Consider the following 21184-nt stretch of genomic DNA (forward strand, 5'->3'; position numbering starts at 1 on the left):
TTCCTTTTAGTCCCATTGAAAATGGCTGCTTTCAGAAATGTCTGACTTATCAAGATATAAAGTAAATTAATCGGTGCACGGCATAGCAAGAAAAAAAATTGAATCTCCAGAGTTACTTTTTTTGGTAGTCACAACATCACAATAAAGTGTAATAAGAAGTGATCAAAACATTATATCTACCCCAAAATGGTATCAATAAAAATGTCAGCTCAGGGTGCAAAAATATAAGTCCTCACCAAGCCCCAGAACCTGAAAAATGAAAATGCTATGGGTCTCAGAAAATGGCTACAAATGTAAAAAAAAAATGTTTAATACAATTTTCAGAATTTTTTTCACAACTTAAATAAGAAATAAACTGGACATGTTTTTTATCTGCCAGGTCACTTTTACTACATAATGAACATACCGTAGTAAATTAAAAAAAAAAAAAAAACTATTGTGGCTTTCCACTTGTTTTTGCATTTTCACCGCACTTGGAATTTTCCCACATTTTCAAGTACACTGTATGGTAAAAAAAAATGGTGCAATTAAAAAGTACAACTTGTCCCACAAAAAAGCCCTCATATGGCTATACTGAAGGAAAAAAAGTTATTGCTCTTGGAAAAAGGAGGAAAACACGAAAACTAAAAAATGGAAAATGGCCATGACTTCCATCTTCCCCATCCCCCACTCATCATATTGTGTCTCTACCAAGCTCCTCCCTTGCTCCTCATACTGTGTCCACATACAATTCCCCTTTGCTTCCCATACTGTGTCCTCATACAATTCCCCTTTGCTTCCCATACTGTGTCCTCACCCATCCTCCCCATTCTGTCTGTCCGTCCACTTGCCACACAGTTTAAATCCATCCTCTTCATACTGTTTCCTCATACATTCCCACCTCACTCCTCATGCGGTGCCCATACCCATCCCCTACTCACTATACTGTGTCTGCACCCATCCATCTCTCACCATACTGTGTCTGCAGCCATTCAGCCAAAATGCAGCTTCCAGGGAAACACCTTGGACCCCCGCATCAGGTACCTCGATGGCGCCCCCTGCCTATTGTGCCCATGGCAGATAACTCACCTGTTCCACCCTAGAAACGCCTCTAGCCCTACCACCTCAGTTCGCAGAGCCTGTGACACTGTTGGCATTAGAATCATATTGTCTATTTTCTCTGGGACCATGTATTCAAGAAAAAAAATGACTGTTCATGTATTCTAAAATACTAACCTGGATAAAGTTTTTCTGATTTAATATGTTCCTTAGTCCCCATGATACTATTGGTTTGAGGAATTTGGAGCAGAATTAAACAGGTATCATTGACGGATTGAAATTTCCATTCTGTACAACATTAACTATCATGGCAGCAGTGAAGATAGACTGTTGTCGCTGTCAGAGGCTACATCATCCTGTTGTGACAGTGATAATTGATAGGACATATTTAGGGATGAGCCAACCCATGGCTGTCTGGGTTCGGCCAAATTTTTTTTGATTATTCAGTTCGGGATCAGAACTTGACCTGGAACCGCTCACCAGCGATCAGTCTAACGATGTCCCAGTGATTCCATCATGTAGGATCGTTGGTTGGATCGCTGGGACATCGCTATGTATAATGGGGGCTTAAGAACTGTGTCTGTGTCCATCATCACCAAGAAAGTACTGTTGCATGTGAAATATCATTAAGTAAACATTACTACTCCCTGTATCTAAATGTATTGATATATAAAGAGGACTTTGCAAGTACAAGCTAGTGTCGATGTCTCATTCTGAAGGCCAAAATCATCGACGGTGATCCAGATATAACAGTGCCTGAAATTGAGCAAACTAAGATAACGGCCAATAGCATTGATCACAAGATGGAGGCAACTTGTGGTCTGAGGTGGAGAAGTCTAGCCCATTTTGGGAGTGGATGGCATGCGAGGGTGTAAAAAAGTTCTCTGCCTGTTGGAGGTTTGACCCAGAAGTGGGCATGTGCTGAAGCCAAGGTTCAGCCCAGAATAGAAGTCATGCTCCGGAAGAAGGCCCATTTTAAGATGAAGCACGGCCCCTCGGGTAAGAGACAATGAGTGAAAGAGGGGTGACCAAAGGTAGAGTTGCCGGGAGTGACGAGTGACGTGGTGTGTGCATCAGAAGGGCAGCCCCAGAGCCATCGGCTGAAGAGAAAAAGACGGCTTGCAAGCTGACACTGGGACAGTCTGCAGTGAGGCAAGTGGAGAGCAGCAGTGCTAGCACATGAGAGTGAAACTGACAGTCATCATGGCTTACAGAGGTTAAAATTTAACCCACAAAGCCAATGGGGGCCTGAAATTTTGTGCTGTAAAGAGTAGATTTATTTTTTTACCATACTTCTCGTATAGACACAGCAGTACAGAAAATAATTTGCTTGCAGACGTCTCTTTGCCATTTCTAGACCAGAGTAGAATTATTTTTTATGCACACTGCTTGTAGAAACATGGATGCAGAGTATACACAGAGGTTTTTGGCACAGTACTCCCACAGATATGGGTTGCAGAGTACACAAAGCCACTTTTGCACAGTACTCCCACAGATATGGGTTGCAATACACACAGTAGCTTTTGGCACAGTACTATCACAGACATGCTTGAAGAGTACTCACAGCGTTTTTTGGCACAGTACTATAACAGACATAGTTGCAGAGTCCACAGAGTGGCTTTTTGGCATAGTACTATCACAGACATGGTTGCAGAGTACACACAGTGTTTTTTGCAGCAGTACTCCTACAGATAGAATAGCAGAGTACACAGTGGCTTTAGGCACAATAATATCACAGAAATGGTTGTATGAAATTCGAAAAATTTGTTTAGACGCAAATCACTCCCACCCACGCAGTTGAAGATTATAAATACATTTGGGCACTCACAGTACTAACAAGGCACAGGTGTAGACTACCCAGAGTGTTTTTGAAAACTGCGCACATGTAAAAACTAATACTGTCCCTCACTACAGCTGTATCCTGTCCCTACACTAAGCTGAGCAGAAATAATAAATAATAATCTTCAGCCAGGAGGAACAAGTCCAACTGGAGGAGGAAGTGGATGTGGCAGTTTAGTTGGAAGGGACAAGTAAGCCAACATTTTTTGGGGGGCTGTAATTTCTGTATTTTTTTCATAGTTTTAATTTTTTCTATGGAACTGATTTTAAACAACGTAGAAAAAAACAAAAATAAATCTAGCAATGTAGAAGCAGGAGGCATAGGTGGAAGTGGAGGAAAAGGTGGACGTGGGAGTATAGGTGGTAGAGGCAAGGGAGGAGTAATCCAACACTGTTTTTTTTGTTCTTTTTTTAAGGGAACTTATCTAAAGGAACATAGAATGAACCGAAAATAAACTAATAAGCTACAACCAGGGGGCGGTGGTCTAACTGGAGGAGTTGAGACTGTAAGTCTTTCTGCAGTGTAAATTGCTACAGTACACACAGCTTACAACCTGCCTGCTGCACTTCCTGATTTCCAGCTCCAAACAGGTCCTCCTTGACATGAAAGCGATCTTACAATTTACGTTATTGCCCTACTTGCCTACCTTCACCCTACCTTCACCCACAACAGATGTTGATGACTAAGAACACTTCTGGTCAAAACGTTAGACCATATCTGTTTTTGACGCCTTTCCAGATCAAAATAAATTTCCACTGCGGCAAAACCTACAGTCTCATTTTTCTTTTGTGGTGCTCAGGTTCCTACCCCAACATAGTTTTTGGGGTTTTTTAATTGAGGATGTAGGACCTAAATGAAAGATGTCTGGGTTTACATCCCTTGCCAGTCACTTGCTGCAGGTCAGGGCAACACCTCCAAGTCATAAGGGGCAAGCTCAGGCTATGTGTGCAATTTGGAGACCCAGAAGTTAAATGGGGTAAACAAGCTGTCCTCGGTGTGAGGTGTATCATCTGGGTACTCTGTATCTTCCCCATTTACGCTTCAATGATGCCCAAAAGCTGCTCTGTATGCCACTCTGCTGTGAACACAATTGTTCCTCCTCCTCCTCATCTCCATCCTCCCTGTGTTAGGTGTCAAGTTACTGCAACTGCACAGGGGGAATCTCAAGCCATGTCCTCTGCGGTTTTCCATTCTTCTGCAGCCGCAGAGGTTCCTGCTCAGCAGAGACGTCAGTCCCAGCATCTTGCCCAGGCTAATGCTAGGCGTCTGGTTGCTCTTCCCGGCTCAGCTATTGTACCATGCATGAGTCAGTGGCAAGCAGACGCTCCTGGGACTAAGTCCTGGTTTTCTCCTACTGAGCATACACGTGGGACGACCTTGCATTTGAGGTCGGAGGTCACATGCTCAGGTGATGTTGCTGCTCCAATTGGACCACCAGGAAGGTCCCAGAAGGCTGCAACTATGAAAGGTTTGCATGACTGCCCGGCCATGCGCTAATATAGAAAAAGATTAGACCATGTGGAGTGAGTGTTGTATGCATGTATGAATGTCTCTGGTGAATGACTCATTATGAAACCACTACCCTTGGTATGCATGTGTTGTTCAGCCTAGCCTGTTAAGTGCCCAGGCTTAGGTGTAGGTAGAGGCAGAGTCAGAGACTGGCATCAGTGTCCACTGGTGGCTCTACACGCCATGGTGCATTTACTCGACACTCCACCATAGTCAGCTTGTGTCTGAGGGAGATGAATCGGCTATAGACCAGTTCTCTGATGTTGGTTAGGCACCTTCTCTGAGGTCGAAATGGTAGAAGTGCGACCCAACTGTTCGATTTGTCCTTGACTATTTGTCTATCCATAATGTCCAAGAACATCCTGTCTTCTATAGACATCGCTACCTTGTCATCTTCCTTTGTCCTGTGGAAGACTGTACATCCTATGTGGTCTTGTTCACCTTCACAGGTATGGTCTTCGTCGGTAAGAACTGAGAAAGGGCTAGGTAGGGGGGTGCTGCTCAGTAGTTCCTTTACCAGCAGACTATTGTGACATGGCTGGAAGAGAGATGGATGTCCATTTTCAAGCGTGCTGGTAAGCATACTGTAGACTGAGGTCGGCTTGTGTGCTCCTAGACAGACGTCTCTGATAATGACCCATCCAAGGTCGAGCCTCTGTGCGTATGGAGCGTTCCAGGAGCCGTTGATATATTCTCTAGTCTTGTGGGTGCATAGTATATCTCTTCCTAGGAGTAAAGCTATTGGGGGTTTTGGATCCAACTCAGGTATTGGGGGGCTATACGTTTCAGATGGGGGTGATGTATCGCCACCTCTGGTGAAGGTATCTTGTACCTGTTGTTGGGAGTCTGGTTGCACTCCAGGATGGTCAGTAGCGATAGGCAGGTTGGGCCATCTATGGACTCCACCTTGTATCCGGTTGCTTTCCTCCCCGCCGTCTCAACGGTACCTGAACATGTCCTCAAGGAGTAGGGAGAACAGAGGCCTACAATGCTGAAGTTGTCAAAGAAGATGGACTTGGCTAGAGACCTGTTACTTTGGTCATCCAGGATTACATATATCTTGAGTGCTTTGTCCCTGCGGCCTGCTGGGTAGACTCGGACAAGGCAGATTTTTAAACAGGATCTTAGTCCTGTGAGTCCCTTACAGATCGCCATACATTGAGAGGTGACCACAGGGGTGCCTTCATCAGTGTTCTTCTGCTTCCCATCATGCTCCTCTGCCTGCGACAACACTCATGGAGGTGGTCCAGGATGCAAGGCTGTGTTGTGATCTGTACTGCTACATTCTGCACATTTCACGTTAGCTCCACAGTTCCTGGCGAGATGAGAGGCTGTGGCACAGCATTTGAAGCACATGTTGTTTTCTCTGAGGAAACATTTTTGTTCCTCCAAAGACTTCTCCCTGAAGGCTCTGCATTTTAGTAGAGTAGCTGGTTTCCTGTGTAGAGGACACTGCTTACTGACATCTTGAGGTTTGTTTTGTGGACTGCCATTGGTGTCCTACTGAGTTTGACACCGGGGGGTAGTGGAGCATGACAGAGTGAATTCAAAACTAGGGTCATTTCTGATCCTAGCTTGTTGGGTGTCAAATTCTTCAAATACAGTGATAGGAGGGAATGGTACGTTATGAGTTTGCTAATACCGTGAACCATGTGTAACCCACTTTAGATGTAAGTTGTAAGGCAGTTTCTGTACTATCGGATGGACACCCCTAGCAGTGTCTAAAGATGCCAATCCAGGCAAGTGACCTTCCTTCTGGGCAACCTGTAACTCTATCAATAAATCACTCAATTAGGCTGGTTGATGTAGTGCGTCAGTGCTGTCATCCATGCCGGAATGTTGATGGACGTACTCTGCGACATGCTGCGCTGGATCTTGCTGCTCTAGATCTGTTCCAAGAATATTGCTACGTCTCTCATTATTAGGATCCTTCATAGCTTCCAAGTACTCTGCTTTAGCTATTGCAGCTGCTATCTCTTTGTCTGCCGCAAGTCTTTCTAGAGACTCTCGCAGGCACGCACTCTCTGCCTCTCGCTCTGCCTGCAAACGTGTGGTCTCAGCTTGCAGGCATGCACTTTCCACCTCTCTCTGTCTGCAAATGTGTGGTTTCGGCTTGCAGGCATGCAATTTCTGCTTGCAGGCGTGCAGTTTCTGCATCTTGGTCTGCTGTCTTAGCTTTAGATGCATCTCTTGTTCGGCGAAAGGAGGACCTCGCTTTGGCCGCTTCTGCTTCGGCACGAGTGACAGCAGCGAGCTCTGCTATTGACGACCTCCTAGAGCTTGCTCGTGACCTGATTTTGAGTGAGGATGTGTCAGTTTGAGACATTGTGCGCTTAGCTGTGTACTGCTGAGTATATTGGTGGGAGACCATCTACCCGTGGGCTGGCTTCCGCATGGTGGGAATGGTGTAGCGCTTGTTGGTGGGCTGCACTCTTGTTGTGCAGCTGTATAGCAGCTGCTGTGATACCCGTATGTGGAGCAGTGAGGGTGTTAGCGGTCCCGTACAGTCTGATTAACTACAGCCTGCGACCGGCTATCAGTTTCACTGAATGCAGCTAATCTGTTCTTACTGGGCCTGGAATCTTGCTTCCTGTGGCTGTATGGAAGCTGCTGTAACACCTGTATGTGGTGCTGTCTGGGTGGTAGCGGTCCCAAACAGTGTGTGTAATGACCGCGTGTGACTGGCGGTCCGTTTTTACTGTTCTGCCTTCCTCCACTTATGGTGCTGTGTAGATTTCAGCATACAGTTAAACCTCATCCACTTCCTCAGTAAACCGACAGTATGGATGCTTAAGTCTATATTTATTGAGGTGATGTGAACTTGGTAAGAGTGAACAATGACGGTGGACAATAATGGTGGACATTCACGGAAAATAAAGGACGATGTGGGTGATATAGTGGACGATAACAGATGGTAAAAGCATCAAGGAAATAAGCAGTGTATCAGTACTGGCAGATAACAGAGACAACAGGATGATACAGGGTGCAATAACATGAATAACAGGGACATTACAGAAATAGCACATAACACAGCATAACACAGAGATACAGCTAACATGGCTATCTAGAGCGAGTTCAGGCTGCCAGCATTGTACTACTTATACAGACATGCATCTATCTGCATACAGAGAAAACAGCAATACGATACAAAGCACAACATGTTTAACTACATAGTATGCTACACGGTGGCTGCATAACTGTTCTAACACAAACATGTAGGTACATTTGACCCTCACCGGAATCCGCTTGTCAGGAACACATGTGTAAGACTCAAAGGTCCAGGAGAAAATGTCTGCAAGCCTTCTTGCCCAGGAAACTAAGTGGGCAGTTCTAAACAGAACACACTGTTAAAGAGAAATGCTCAGGAACAGGATAAATGAGCAACTAATGACATCTAATGGTTATAAATGGTACTACACTATCAATTAACTTGCTGCACCATAATGGGCAGAGCAGTCACACTTCTAGAAAATACACAATTTTCCAGAAAAATTACCATATTAGCTTGCCGTACAAATGGCAATGAGACGGATGCTGAGATTTACAGTATTTCTTTGCCATACTATTAGAAGAAACACAATGGTAAATTAGACAAACCACTTGAAATACGTACCCAGTTTACAAATAAGTCATATAAAATGTAACTTTTAATAATATAATTAGTAAATACAATTCTTTCTTTAAAATATTATAACAACAACATTTATGACTCACAAAGAAAGACAAACATTTTTATCTGCAAAAATCCCGGATACCGGCTCCATGACTCGCGCTGATGGGCATCATCCCCACACTGTCTTTGATTAGTTTCTTTGACACTACCAGATAAGTTCTGTTCTCTCTTTATATACCTGAACCAGAATGTTCTTCTTATGAACCGCATGATGGGGAAACGCGTCGAGTATATGCATACTGTCCAGAATCCTGAAGTGTCTATCAGCCATATCCTCCTTCTCCTCTCACTTCCTCAAACTCAATGCGGAGAAATCTGAACTCATTATCTTTCCACCATCTCATAGGTCTTCCTTACCTGACCTATCTATCACATTTAATTACATCACACTTTCCCCCATACCAGAAGTCCACTGCCTCGGAGTAACCCTTGACTCTCCCCTGTCCTTCAAACCGCACATCCAAGCTCTTTCCACCTCCTGTCGCCTCCAGCTCAAAAATATTTCCAGAATCCGTCCTTTCCTCAACCATCAATCTACTAAAATGCTTGTGCATGCCCTCATCATCTCCCACCTCAACTACTGCAACATCCTTTTCTATGGGCCCCTTCTAACACCCTTGCACCTCTCCAGTCCATCCTTAACTCTGCTGCCCGACTAATTAATCTCTATCCTCGCTACTCTCCCGCTTCTCCCCTCTCCAAATCTCTTCACTGGCACCTATTTCCTCAGTGTATCCAATTCAAATTACTAATACTTACCTAAAAGGCCATCTATAACTTGTCTTCTCCATATATCTCTGAACTAATCTCCCGATATCTTCCCTCATGTAATCTTCAGTTCTCCCAAGACTTCCTTCTTGCCTCCACACTTATTCACTCCTCACCCAACCAGCTCCAAGACTTCTCTCGAATATCCCCCATCCTCTGGAATTCTTTGCCCCAACACGTCCAACTATCATCCACATTCGGATCCTTCAGATGGAACCTGAAAACCCACCTCTTCAGGAAAGCTTACACCCAGTAATGACCCCGCTGCCTCCTGACCACTTCTAGAGCTACCGCCTTACCAAATCTGGAGCTGCTGCACCCCCCCAACCCCCCAACATACTGACTCCTTCCTCATCATCCTGTAGAATGTAAGCCCGCCAGGCCAGGGTCATCTCCCCTCTGCATCAGTCTGTGATTGTTATTTTGTTTACTCTAGGTGATATCTGTAATTTGTATTGTAAGGTAGCGCTTGTTATTAAGGTTGGGGATACTCGCTTTGCAGCCAAATAACCAGATCCGGTACGGGTTTTCCATAAAACAATAACAGTCCATGCGGTTTATTCAGGCATCATAAACCCAAAGCAATAGAAAGTTCATATCAAACAGCATAGCATCCATGACAGAGCTCCACTCTGTTAACCCTGTAGTCACACAGGTTTATGCAATGTCCAACACGCAGGCTTTCTAGCCTCACAGTTATTTCACCCCGTCAGGGTTACCTTGGTTGCTTCACCTCACTGCAGAAGTCCATTCCCTCCCCTGGGAACTCTCAGACACTTGCAGCCATTAAACACAGCGTCCACACGTGCTGTTAGGAAGGCAGCAACATCTTCCAGAGAGACCTTCCATACAGACCAATCAGGTCCAAGCATTCACTCATGTAACCTACCCTGGCCACCTTATATGGTCCGTAGCCATGCCCACCGGATCACATGGCTATGACCTCATCACAGGTCCTACAAGCACACTCACATAGTCTTTACTATAGGCGTTTTTAAACACACACCCCTGGGTGGATTTGTAGGTAGCTGGTGTCGCCCATCTCACCAGCTACCTGGAAAGCTCTCCCTGACACAGTGTAGCAAAAGCTCAGCAGTACCTCTGCTGATCAACATACATATTCAAGCTTCCATCCCAAGGCCACCTATCTTGGCATACATAACGATCATTTAGCATCCTGCCACTCATCCTCTCTCCTGGGACACCCACACAGCGCCCCATAGTGGACACAGTGGTCACTACACCACAGTATGTATCCCCTTCTCATGTACAGCACCATGGAATCAATGGTGCTATATAAATAAATAATAATAATAATACTGGACTTATTACATAGATAGTAGCTGGGAAAATTTGATATAATATAAGGTGTTTTTTTCTTGTAATCTGAAGGATATGTGCAATAACAATGCATTAACCTCTATTACTTTAGAGGTAATTAATATGAGGGCACCTCTTGTTTCCAAGCCTATCGCCTAATGTATACCATGTTGGGGATTATGTGCAATATATGATATGTACCTAAAAAAGCCCTTTCTTAGCTGCAGTATAGTTACTCTCCAATATACCTCTTAGTATAACCACCTATCTGATTGAATTAATTTTTTTTTATATGTACCCTTATTGAAAAGGCCCCCTCTTATGATAAATTGTAGAGTACTACATTGACCTGATTACAAGGGGATTATATGCAAACAGCTGTTTGCACATGCATGTCTATATATAATTTTTGTGCTGTGATATATTTCCTTTGGTAGTAGCCAACTGTCTACAGTATATACCTCTCAGTATTGTCTGCCTGTGTGGCTGAGTTTTTGTATTCCATTGCTAGAGGGATTCCCTTCTCTGATATAGTGCGCATACCATATGATATATCAGAGAAAGTGTACTACGCTCACCTGATTATAAAACATACGGTATCTTACTTTTGATCCCATACTTATTCTTTGTTAGGGTCATTGTAGGAAAAGGGAGGGAGAGCTACCAACGAGCGGGGGTTCCACTGCGCATGTTTACAGTGCCAACCTCCACAGTCAGGTAGGTAGATGCTAGTCCAATATTAGGGTGAACCCCCTTTTTTATCTTCCCTTATCTTTGCAGACAAAAACTGTCATTCTTTGTGAGTCATAAATGTTGTTGTTATATTTTTTTTAAAAAAGAAAGAATTGTCTTTTCTAATTATATTATTAAAAGTTACGTTTTATATTACTTATTTAAAAACTGGATACATAGTTTGGTGATTTGTCTAATTTTTTCTGATGGTATCTCTTTACCTTATGTACAGTGATTCGTTAAAAAGACACACAGTGGTCCAAAAAATGTATTTGCTTGCCGTTCATATGGCTGCTGAAATTTTTTTTTTTTACCACACTACTAGAAAACTCACAGAGGTCCAGAAACATTATTTGCTTGCCCTACAAGTGAAAATGAGATTTATTTCTTTGCCACTCTACTTGAAAAGAGAGAAAACATATTTGGTTGTCCTACAAATGGCTGCTGATATTTATTTTTTTGCTACACTACTAGAAGAGACACAGTGGTCCAGAAAAAAAAATATTTGCTTTGCCTACAAATGGCTACTGAGATTTGCCATACTACTAGAAAAGAGACAGCTGTTCAGAAAAATTACAAATGGCAATGAGATGGTTGGAGAGTAGAATTATTTTTTATGCACACTGCTCTTACAGACATGGCTGCAAAGTACACACAGCAGCTTTTGGCACAGTGCTCCCACAGGCAAGTTTGCAGCGTACGCAGCATCTTTTTGGAACAAAACTCCCACAGTTTGCTTTTTACAGGAGACCAGGGATTCAATGGAATGGGTGTAATGTGAGTATAAATATGTTTATTATTTTTAAACAAAAAAGTAATTGTATTTTTTTTATTTCATATAAATGACTTTATTCTGGCTGTGTGTTTATTTACAATATAGCTATAGGATTACTAATGGATACCTGTTTTATTGCCGCACAAATATTAACATCACTTGCTACTGCCACAGGTCAAGTGGAAAGAGCTGGGCAAAGTGCTACAACTGGCACATCTAATAGATGCACCTTTTCTGGGACAGCTGCTGACTGCTATTTTTAGACTGGGTGGGACAATATTCATGGTTCCTTACCAGCCTGAGAAGGTCAGCCACAGCTGTCTGCTTTAGCTTGACTGGTGGTAATAAACGGGAGAGGTATTCCCATCAGCTGACTCTTGTGACTGGAGGTAAGCTTTTTACATCCCATCACAGCTGTGGGCTCATACTGTCATCTGACAGCGAGGGAGCCGCAGTTCTCTGACAGGAGGTAATGGTGATCTTACCACTGATCAGAGGCAGTATTTGTTGTGCTGTCATGCACATGACAGTATGGAAAACACTGGATGTTTGGCTCCCCCATTCATGTGAATGGGTTCAGGGTTCAGTTTTGGGTACTGTTCTGGTACCCAAACCAAACTTTTTTTGAACTGTTTGGTTGAACCCACTGGACCCTAACATCTAGGGGTTCGCCCATCACTATCCTTTACCAAATAGGATGGGAAAAGGAAATCTAGGTAATATCACATCCCAGTAGCCAACATGTGTAATTGGCCAGAGTATTCTGATGTCTTTGGTATATTAACACTTCTGTTTAAAATTCTTAAAACACAACTATTGGGCTTTGATTCACAAACACAAACAATACTAAAATTCAGAATATGGATTTAGTGGCAAATTCTGCAATGACTGTTTAAATAGGAACTTTGCATGCTGCTGACAGCACCAGGGCCGTGGGGTACTCGGAACCGGGTCTTACAGTTCTTTTGGGAAGTCACGGGGCTGTGACCCGACTCCGTGGACCTGGCTGTGCCGTAAAATGGGGAATATGTATATGGAATTTAACATGACGCCACCTGTGGTGTTCGGCAACAGATGGCCGACACTGCTAAAGGAGACCGCTGGGGCTGATGGTGATGCAGCTGGGATGGTTCTGCTTCCCAAAGGTGGAGCTGGGCCCCAGGGCTACCGGTTCTGTTTATGTCAGGCTTTGTGTACCTTGTTGTGCAGCACTCAGGGCGCAAAAGATCACTGGAGGACACAAGGACTGTAGTTTCTTTTCCTTTACTTGATGGTTGATAGTACAGACCGGGGCACTGGTAACAGATCGTGATGGAGAGCCAGGCAGCCTGGAAGCAATTTTGAATACACCTGGCCAGGTAGGTATGGAGCCCTTCCTTCTGTGCTACCCTCCCTTTTTCCTCGTTGCCTAACAGCTCACCCTCCTGCTGCCAACTGTCTCTTTCTGTTTTAAAAACAAACCGTTGACCGCATGGCAGGCAGCTCGAGCCTATCACAGATACCGCTTCTTTGTATCGGCTCCAAGCTCTGGTATGCTGCTGTACCACTGGGCATTAGATCGGGCCAGGAGACCTGCATTCCCCTGCCCTCTGGATTTAGCTGCCGGGACGTCTGTACTCAAGCAACCACGGACTTCGGTATCCGGTTCCTAGTGCTCAGCTCTGGGGCGAGTTTAATCACTGCTCCACTCCCCAGGTTCTGCTCAACTTCTCTCCTACTGACACCTGTACTGTGTGTTCTGAGCTGTGTTACACCATGTGATCGGATTGTTGCAAGGGCATTATAAAGAAACCTGCGCTACCATGCCAGATGCTGTCTGCCCACTCAATGAGTATGCATTATCTGTGAAATGGTGGCACAGATCTGTCACAGATTACTTGAATTTGTGAGGAGCCATGTATTTCAGAAAAATTTGACTCAAATTCGATCCTCTATGAATCAATTCGCTCAACTCTATCAATCCTCATTTTTCTTTGAAATTCTCATTGAGAGGCCAAAAAGGGTGCAGTAAATTTATTATATTATCCTGGCTCTAGCACCCGGTTTTGCTTTCTCATTTCCAGCAGCCAACTCTGAATGTGCTAATACACATTAAAATACTATGGTAAGCTCTCATGTAATTATTGAAGGTCACCTTATTGACAACAGTTGCATGTAGGGCTGTCAGTGTTGTGTTTGGGTTTCTTCCAGGTCTTTTCCTTTCCAGATAATTCACAGCCTATGTATTAGGGTGGCAATATCAAACTATTGCTAATTGTAGCTTCTTCTCAGTGGTGTGCTTACTCTGTGCTCTGAATCTTCATATTCTGATCTATTGTTGCTGGTCCTAGGATTTGACCTTCGACTACCCGTTTGCATATCTGTTTGAATTATCCCACTGTCTTTGATGTACCTTCCTGGATTTTGACCTTGAACCTCTTGATCACTCTGCCTCACGGCTAGTCCATGAGTAGTGACTAGCGTCACAGCTGCCACATGATTTCAAAGAATCTAGCTACACTTTCCACTTGTCTACGCTATAACCAGGATGCACCATTATTTAATCAGCTGCTCTCTATGGTCAACTTCACATCCAGTTTTCTTACAACAAGCGTGATTGTCTTCTCAGCTCTGCTGCACATGAGTGCAAGCCACATCAAGCTCTGCTACAATAAGATGAGATGAAAGTTGTCCTGGAAAAACTTTGAAGCAACAAAAAGATTATTTAAATAATGCCAAACAATAAATTATCCCACATTTTCTCTGAAAAATATTGTTAAAAATGCCCCATACCATCATTGCATTAGTGCATCCTGATTTTTGTCTAGTTTTGTGTTTTGCACCATTTTTGTGTTTGTGTCAATTCACTATTCTATTTGCTCCTTTTTTGAAGTCTGTATGTGTTCACCTGATTTTTATACTCTTTGTGGGCAGACCTTAGCTGTTCCAATTTTTTTCGGCTGATTCATCAATTGCAACTGTTAAAAAAGTCTCAAAATATGGTGCAGCTACATTCCTGTCTCTAGTGTTGTATTTTTTATTGTTCTGCCATTTTATTACAGAAAGAAAGACCATTTTTAACTTCGGGCCATATTTATGGACTGGATTTTTGAACAATCTCATGCTAAGTAAAGCAACTAATACCGAAAGACAAAAAAGGAATGTGATGTAAAAAACCTCACAAATGATGAATAGGGGTCTAAGTGTAAAGGATTCTAGACTGGAGGGAGTAGCATCAGAAAACCAAATTTTACATAAAGATTGGAAATCACATTACATGCCAGAATATAGTAGGAAACACAACTTTATTGCTATATAAACCTGCCTGAATATTAAATATATGGAGTAATAACCAGGAAATTTAGCTAGGTAACCTATTACAATGTAATTGACTACAGATGATTGCATAGTAAACTTCTTTAAGCACTTAAATGTATGCTAGACTAATTAAATACACCAGGATGTACATTTCAATTCCTATTCCAGCAATCTTAAAAGCAATCTTCTTACAAATATGTGATGCATGTACTGTAAGAAATGTGATTTCCCTCCATGCTTTCCACAATTAAAAAGATAACAATGTAGCAGACTCAGCATATAGGCAGAGATACTCTTAAACATTATCTTTAAAAGTAACTTAAGATGTGCTGGACAATATTTTAATAGTTTGCAGGTAAGTCTAGAGAAAAATCTCTTTAAAATATAATATAATATGATTATTGGGCATAAAAACACAAACTTCAGTTCAGAACACACAGTTGTGAAATTTCCAGAAATTCATACAAATGTATGAGAATAAATAGGAAATCACTAATCGAATATTTAATAAATGAACTCATTAATAAAAGAATGTTACCTACATCAAAGGGTGAAAGGATAAAATAATCTTGTGTATTTTCCTACAAAACAGTGCCATGCCAGTCCACTGGTTTTGGGTGGCATAACAGATCAGATTCATTCATTTTATTAGAGTTGAGCTGTAGTATCAGACACAACTCATGGTCAGCTGTGGCTCAGTTTCTGGATGAAGCTGCCTTGATTATCTACTCCTAGACAACCCTTTTGAGAACCGAGGCAAATGCAGGCCGTCATTCCACTGGGGTCATGAGATAATAGTTATTGTCAAAACCTAAAATTGGTATAGAGTAAGAAACATAACCACAAGTAGAGATCAAAAATCATGGATTAAGCCAAGCGTCAGAAATGAAAAAATAAAATAAAGAAATAAAAAAATTAGGAATACAACTGAACCCGCTGGCACTATTAGCGCTACAACTAACTAGATTTAAATGGTAGGATAAGTGCCAGTTGTAGTGGTAAAATAATACATGATACAGAAGGCCGTGATTCTTACTGGACTCATGATTAATATGCGCCCCCAGAAGAAGGTGTGTCCGAAACGCGCTCAGGGACCCTTGCTTTGCTTGCACTGTCTGTTCTCAGGTAATATCATTAACGACATGGCGTTTTTTTGCATATAACTTCTGCTCCTAATTAGGCATAATTTTACAAAGATTTGCTAGAAATATATGCTCATTGCAGACTTTGCTCAATTTTGCCATGTATATTCGGAGGAAATAACGGTTTCATGTTGTATATGACAATATTGGTATACTATTGGCAACATGGTGCCCAGGGTCCTAATCATGTGTTACCAATGATTTACTAGTACTTGCATGTTTTTTTAGCCATTTGTTTCCTGCAATTCCACTTAAAATATTTTTCACTATGACCTTTTGTTGCCTTTTTGGATTCGTCCCTCCCCCCCTTACTCATGATTAATAGTAGTTTAAAGGGAATTTGCTGCCCTTCTCATAGGATGGTGCGGAGCTGCCAAGCAGACACTTGGGCCCTTGTTAGTCTCTTTCTCAGGGCGTCATCAGATGGCTGTATCAGGCTACTTGCACACTTTGGGTATTTGGTAAGCTTTTACTTCAATATTTGTAATTATTTACCTCCTGTTTTGGACTTACAAATACTCAGGTAAAAAAATCACAAAATACTCAATTTGTGCACATGGCCTAACATGGATGATGATCGCATCACGGTGCACGGACTGACTGGCAGGCAGTTCTCCTGACCTGAGCACAACAGCTGTGCAAAAATACATGCTGTCATGCTCGGGTCAGGACAACCACCATCCAGTCCAAGCATTGCTAAGCGATCGTCATCCGTGTTATACGCCCATCTGACTGTGCCCTCAAAGTGTGCCTTCTCTGAAACCTCATTGTAGCATGTTGTTCTTTGTAACAAGGCTGAATGTTGTGTCATGAAGTCAATGGTTAGAGCAGCCTATAATTGCAGACAGGTACCTTTTAACAGAACGGAAGATCAATGCACACAAACACACAGTCGAGACTGGATTCTAGTTGTCTCTCATTAAAGGAGTCTTCTGAGTGTTTTAATAAAGAGAAATAGCAGTACTAAACATTTGCTGCTTGGTCACATACTGCTGTGACAAGTCATTCCTGGAAACCTGTTAACAAAAAGGGGACCACCTGTACCAGATTGATGGGGGATTGTTTACAACTTTTCTGATTTTAGAATTTTAGCCCTTTTAGGCTTCATTCAGATTTTCATGTTGCATGTACATATTGCATGTACATATTCTATTCATGTACTTTGCGGATCCAACATGTATCCATTATAGTCTATAAGGCTATTCACATGTACATATTTTTCACAGACCATCTGTTCGCGCAAAACTCACATAGAAATACCGTATTTTTGGGACTATAGGAGGCACCTTTTTCCATCTAAATTTGGGCTGAAATTGGTGTGCATCTTATAGACCGAATGTAGCTAACGGGGGAGGGGGAACGGCGGCAGCAGGAGACTGGATATACCGCATGCAATGTTGTGGGCCCTGCATGTTCCAAGGTGCAACACTATGAGGCAATGCTTGTCATTCTAGGGTAGTTCTCGGTGGTGCGGGAGCTTCACCGACATTTTGTGAACGCCTAGAGCCCGTGCACTTCCATGTTTTCAATGCGGTGGACTCTGGGACTGCTTAATCTGCGCATGCATCGCCTTTGGTGGCAATCTACCTTGAGTCCACCGAATTGAAACCATAGAAGTGCCGAGACTCCGGGCTTTCACAAAATATCGGTGAGCCCCCGCACCATTGGATATTGCCAATTACCGCCAAGCACAGCCGAACACCACTTTCTACCAGCCTGAAATGAGACTTGCAGCATCATAACCTCCTGAACCCCTCCTTTGACCCTGCATCACCACCGCCACTGCTTCCCGCCGGTAATCTGAATTCGGACTGTAAGACGAACCCCCATTTGACGTATTACATTTTTTTTCCTATTTTCTTCCTGAAAATTTGGGGTGCGACTTATAATCCGAAAAATACGGAATCTGTTTTTTTTCCACCAGCACAGGTAGAATGCGCCAGTAAAAGCCTATGGGTCCATGAAAACACCTACAATACATGAATAGTATCAGTGTTTACAGTCCATGTATAGTTCGTGTGCTGTCCATATTTCATATTGCAAAGTACAGGAGAAGATTTATAATTTATTTATCCATCCATGATAAACACTCTGAAATAAAATTTGTAATAGCTTTTTGGTTGGTCCATAGTTATCAGTAACTTGAAACATTTGAGTATCCAGGCAGGGAGCTATCCATCTTGAAATTCTGTTAGAGCTGGGCTGTATGTAATATTGCACATGTAGTGATGAGAGACAGTAGTGGAACTAAGCGGGAAACCATAATTGAAACATATACAGCAAAGATCTGAAATATGATTAAAAAATGTATAACATCTGTAACATGACCAGCTTCATCCTAAACAAAACATTGGGTATGTACAATTAGTCTTACACTTTTTATTTTTAGATAGTCTAAAGAGTACTACAGGGTGGGCCATTTAGATAGATACAACCTAAATAAAATGGGAATGGTTGGTGATATCAACTTCCTGTTTGTGGCACATTAGTATATGGTAGGGGGGAAACTTTTCAAGATGGGTGGTGACCATGGTGGCCATTTTGAAGTCAGCCATTTTGATTCCAACTTTATTTTTTCCAATTGGAAGAGGGTCATGTGACACACGCTTGGGTTTAATGTAGAATAGGCGAGGAGAGTGCTGATCCAACAGGAATGGGGGGTGACCCACTGTTTGCCACCGACAGACACGAGACTGAGACAGGGGTTATATTCAACTGGTCCGTTTTTATTGACCGCCTCTCTGATGACCACCGCAATTCATCACAGGAATTTCACAGTCCTTTTGATCACAGACCTGGGTACCTTCACTTACTTTCTCCATCGTGGCATCCTTTGTGGCTCTTCCCACTGTGGCTGCCCTAGGCACATCCACCACAGTGCTTCACCATTCAAAGTACACCGTCCACTTGGTATCCCCAGACTGCCTCCGTCTGCAGCTACTGTCCTTTGGGCCACCCCCCGTGACCGTCTCAACTGTTAGTTTCTCTCTGAAGGCTTTTTACCGTCTTTCTCTCTACGGCAGATCCTCCTATCTAGTGAGCTCCCCTGGCTGACTGGACCTTCCAGAACCTTACCTCAGCCGTTATACTCCCAGTCCTGGTAGCTCCGCCCACTATCACCTGACAGTTACCTTGACCAATGGCAGTTACACAGTCACTCTCCTACACTCTCCACTGCCCTCTAATGGTCAAACTGCAACACGGCACCCCTTTCTCTTTATCTCAGTGCCCCTGTACCTACACTGCACCGTCCCTCTGCCTCTCACCACAGGCAGACCTGTCCGTCAGTTCAACCTCCCCACATTAACATAACTTTATTCTTTCATGAGTTATTTACAAGTTTTTGACCACTTATAAAATGCATTCAAAATGCTGCCCATTGTGTTGGCTTGTCAATGCAACCCTCTTCTCTCACTCTTGACACACTGATAGCAATACCACAGAAGAAATGCTTGCACAGGCTTCCAGTATAGCCGTTGTTTCAGATGCTGCACATCTCGTATCTTCACAGCATAGACAATTGCCTTCAGATGACCCCAAAGAACACCCTTCAGTGCCACATGAAAGGCACTAAAAAGTGCTGTTTTATTATACTGTATGTAAGGGGCTTGTGACATTAACAGGACATCTATCCTATTTATTCTATCTATCTAACTATATCTGTGTATAAGATAGCTTTATTAGTTTATAATCTGACTTTAAATGACAGAGAATTCCAGTATGTAAAGGCTGATGTTATTGAAAATTGTGAAAAAAAATTCTAAGTACAGTGAAATGGTGAAAAAAAATGCAATTCCGCCATTTTTTTTTGCGTCATTCAATGTGCGTTTTTTTTTCTACTTATGGGTTTACAGTATGGAATAATTAATTTTAATGGACTTTTACAGATGCAGTAATACCAAATATGTACATTTTTTAAATCTTTAGTATTTTTTTATTTTTTAATAGGGAGAAAGGGAGTTAATTTACAATTTTATATATTTTTTTACTTGTCTAATATACTGCAATGCAATAATACTGTAGTATGTAGCAAAAATTATAGTATCCTATAAAGCCAAGCTCATATGAGCATCAACATGGCAGACATGGGGACTTTCAGCAGAACCGTGTCTGCCATAGCTACTCATCAACTAGCCATCTAGCGGCACACCCCTTGAATTCAAAACCTTATACTACTAATATCATAGATTGACAATGGTATTTAAGAGTTAAAAGCAGCATTCAGAGCTTAGCTGTACTCACTGCTGTTAGAGGCAAATTCTAGATGTGTCATCTGAGTATGGCGTGCGATCAACTTGTGAGCCAGCTGAATACATAAGGAGCCTTCAGCATCCTACCCTCCATTACCTCTCCGCTTTCCACCTCATTACTGTATAAAATTGTTCTCTCCCACATTGAGGTTGCCAACTTCTTCATTCTCACTGCAGATAATCACATGTTGCTGCAGTCTGTTCTGTGAGATTTGTGAGAGAAAACCAAGGCACTAATTTATCTTTGCATTTGCGTCTTTTTTGCACATTCTACAACAAAATAGCATTTGTCTGAATTTGTATTAATTGGTGCCATATATGATTTATAACACTGAAGTGGGCATGACACACTGTTAATATTTAGACACATTTACAAATGTACCTTTTTTAAAATGCAGCACAATTTTTCTGCAGTATCACTCCAGAGTAAGTAGGTGGTGTGAAATGCAAGACACATCTTTAAATGTTGATAGGCACTACGGCAGCTCATTGGTTAGCCTTAGCTAGCACTGCAGCGCTGGGGTCCTCCGCTCAAATCCCACCAAGGACAACATCTGTAAGGCGTTTATATGTTCTCCCTGTGCTTACGTGGGTTTCCTCCGGGTTCTTAGGTTTTCCACACTCCAAAGACATACTGATAGGTAATCAAGATTGTACACCCCAATGGAGACAGTGCTGATAATATCTGTAAAGTGCAGTTAAATAAAGGCGCTATGTAAGTTTGCATAATAAATAAATGTCTTTAAAGATGTGACAAATTTATCAAGCGTCATATTATATTGTGTTGCCTCCAACAGTCGAGACTTTAAAAATGCACACATGATACATTCCCAACACCTA

This window comes from Dendrobates tinctorius, unplaced genomic scaffold (assembly GCF_039654945.1).
Source record: "Dendrobates tinctorius isolate UK_male_01 unplaced genomic scaffold, ASM3965494v1 ptg000046l, whole genome shotgun sequence".
Taxonomy (NCBI): Eukaryota; Metazoa; Chordata; class Amphibia; order Anura; family Dendrobatidae; genus Dendrobates; species Dendrobates tinctorius.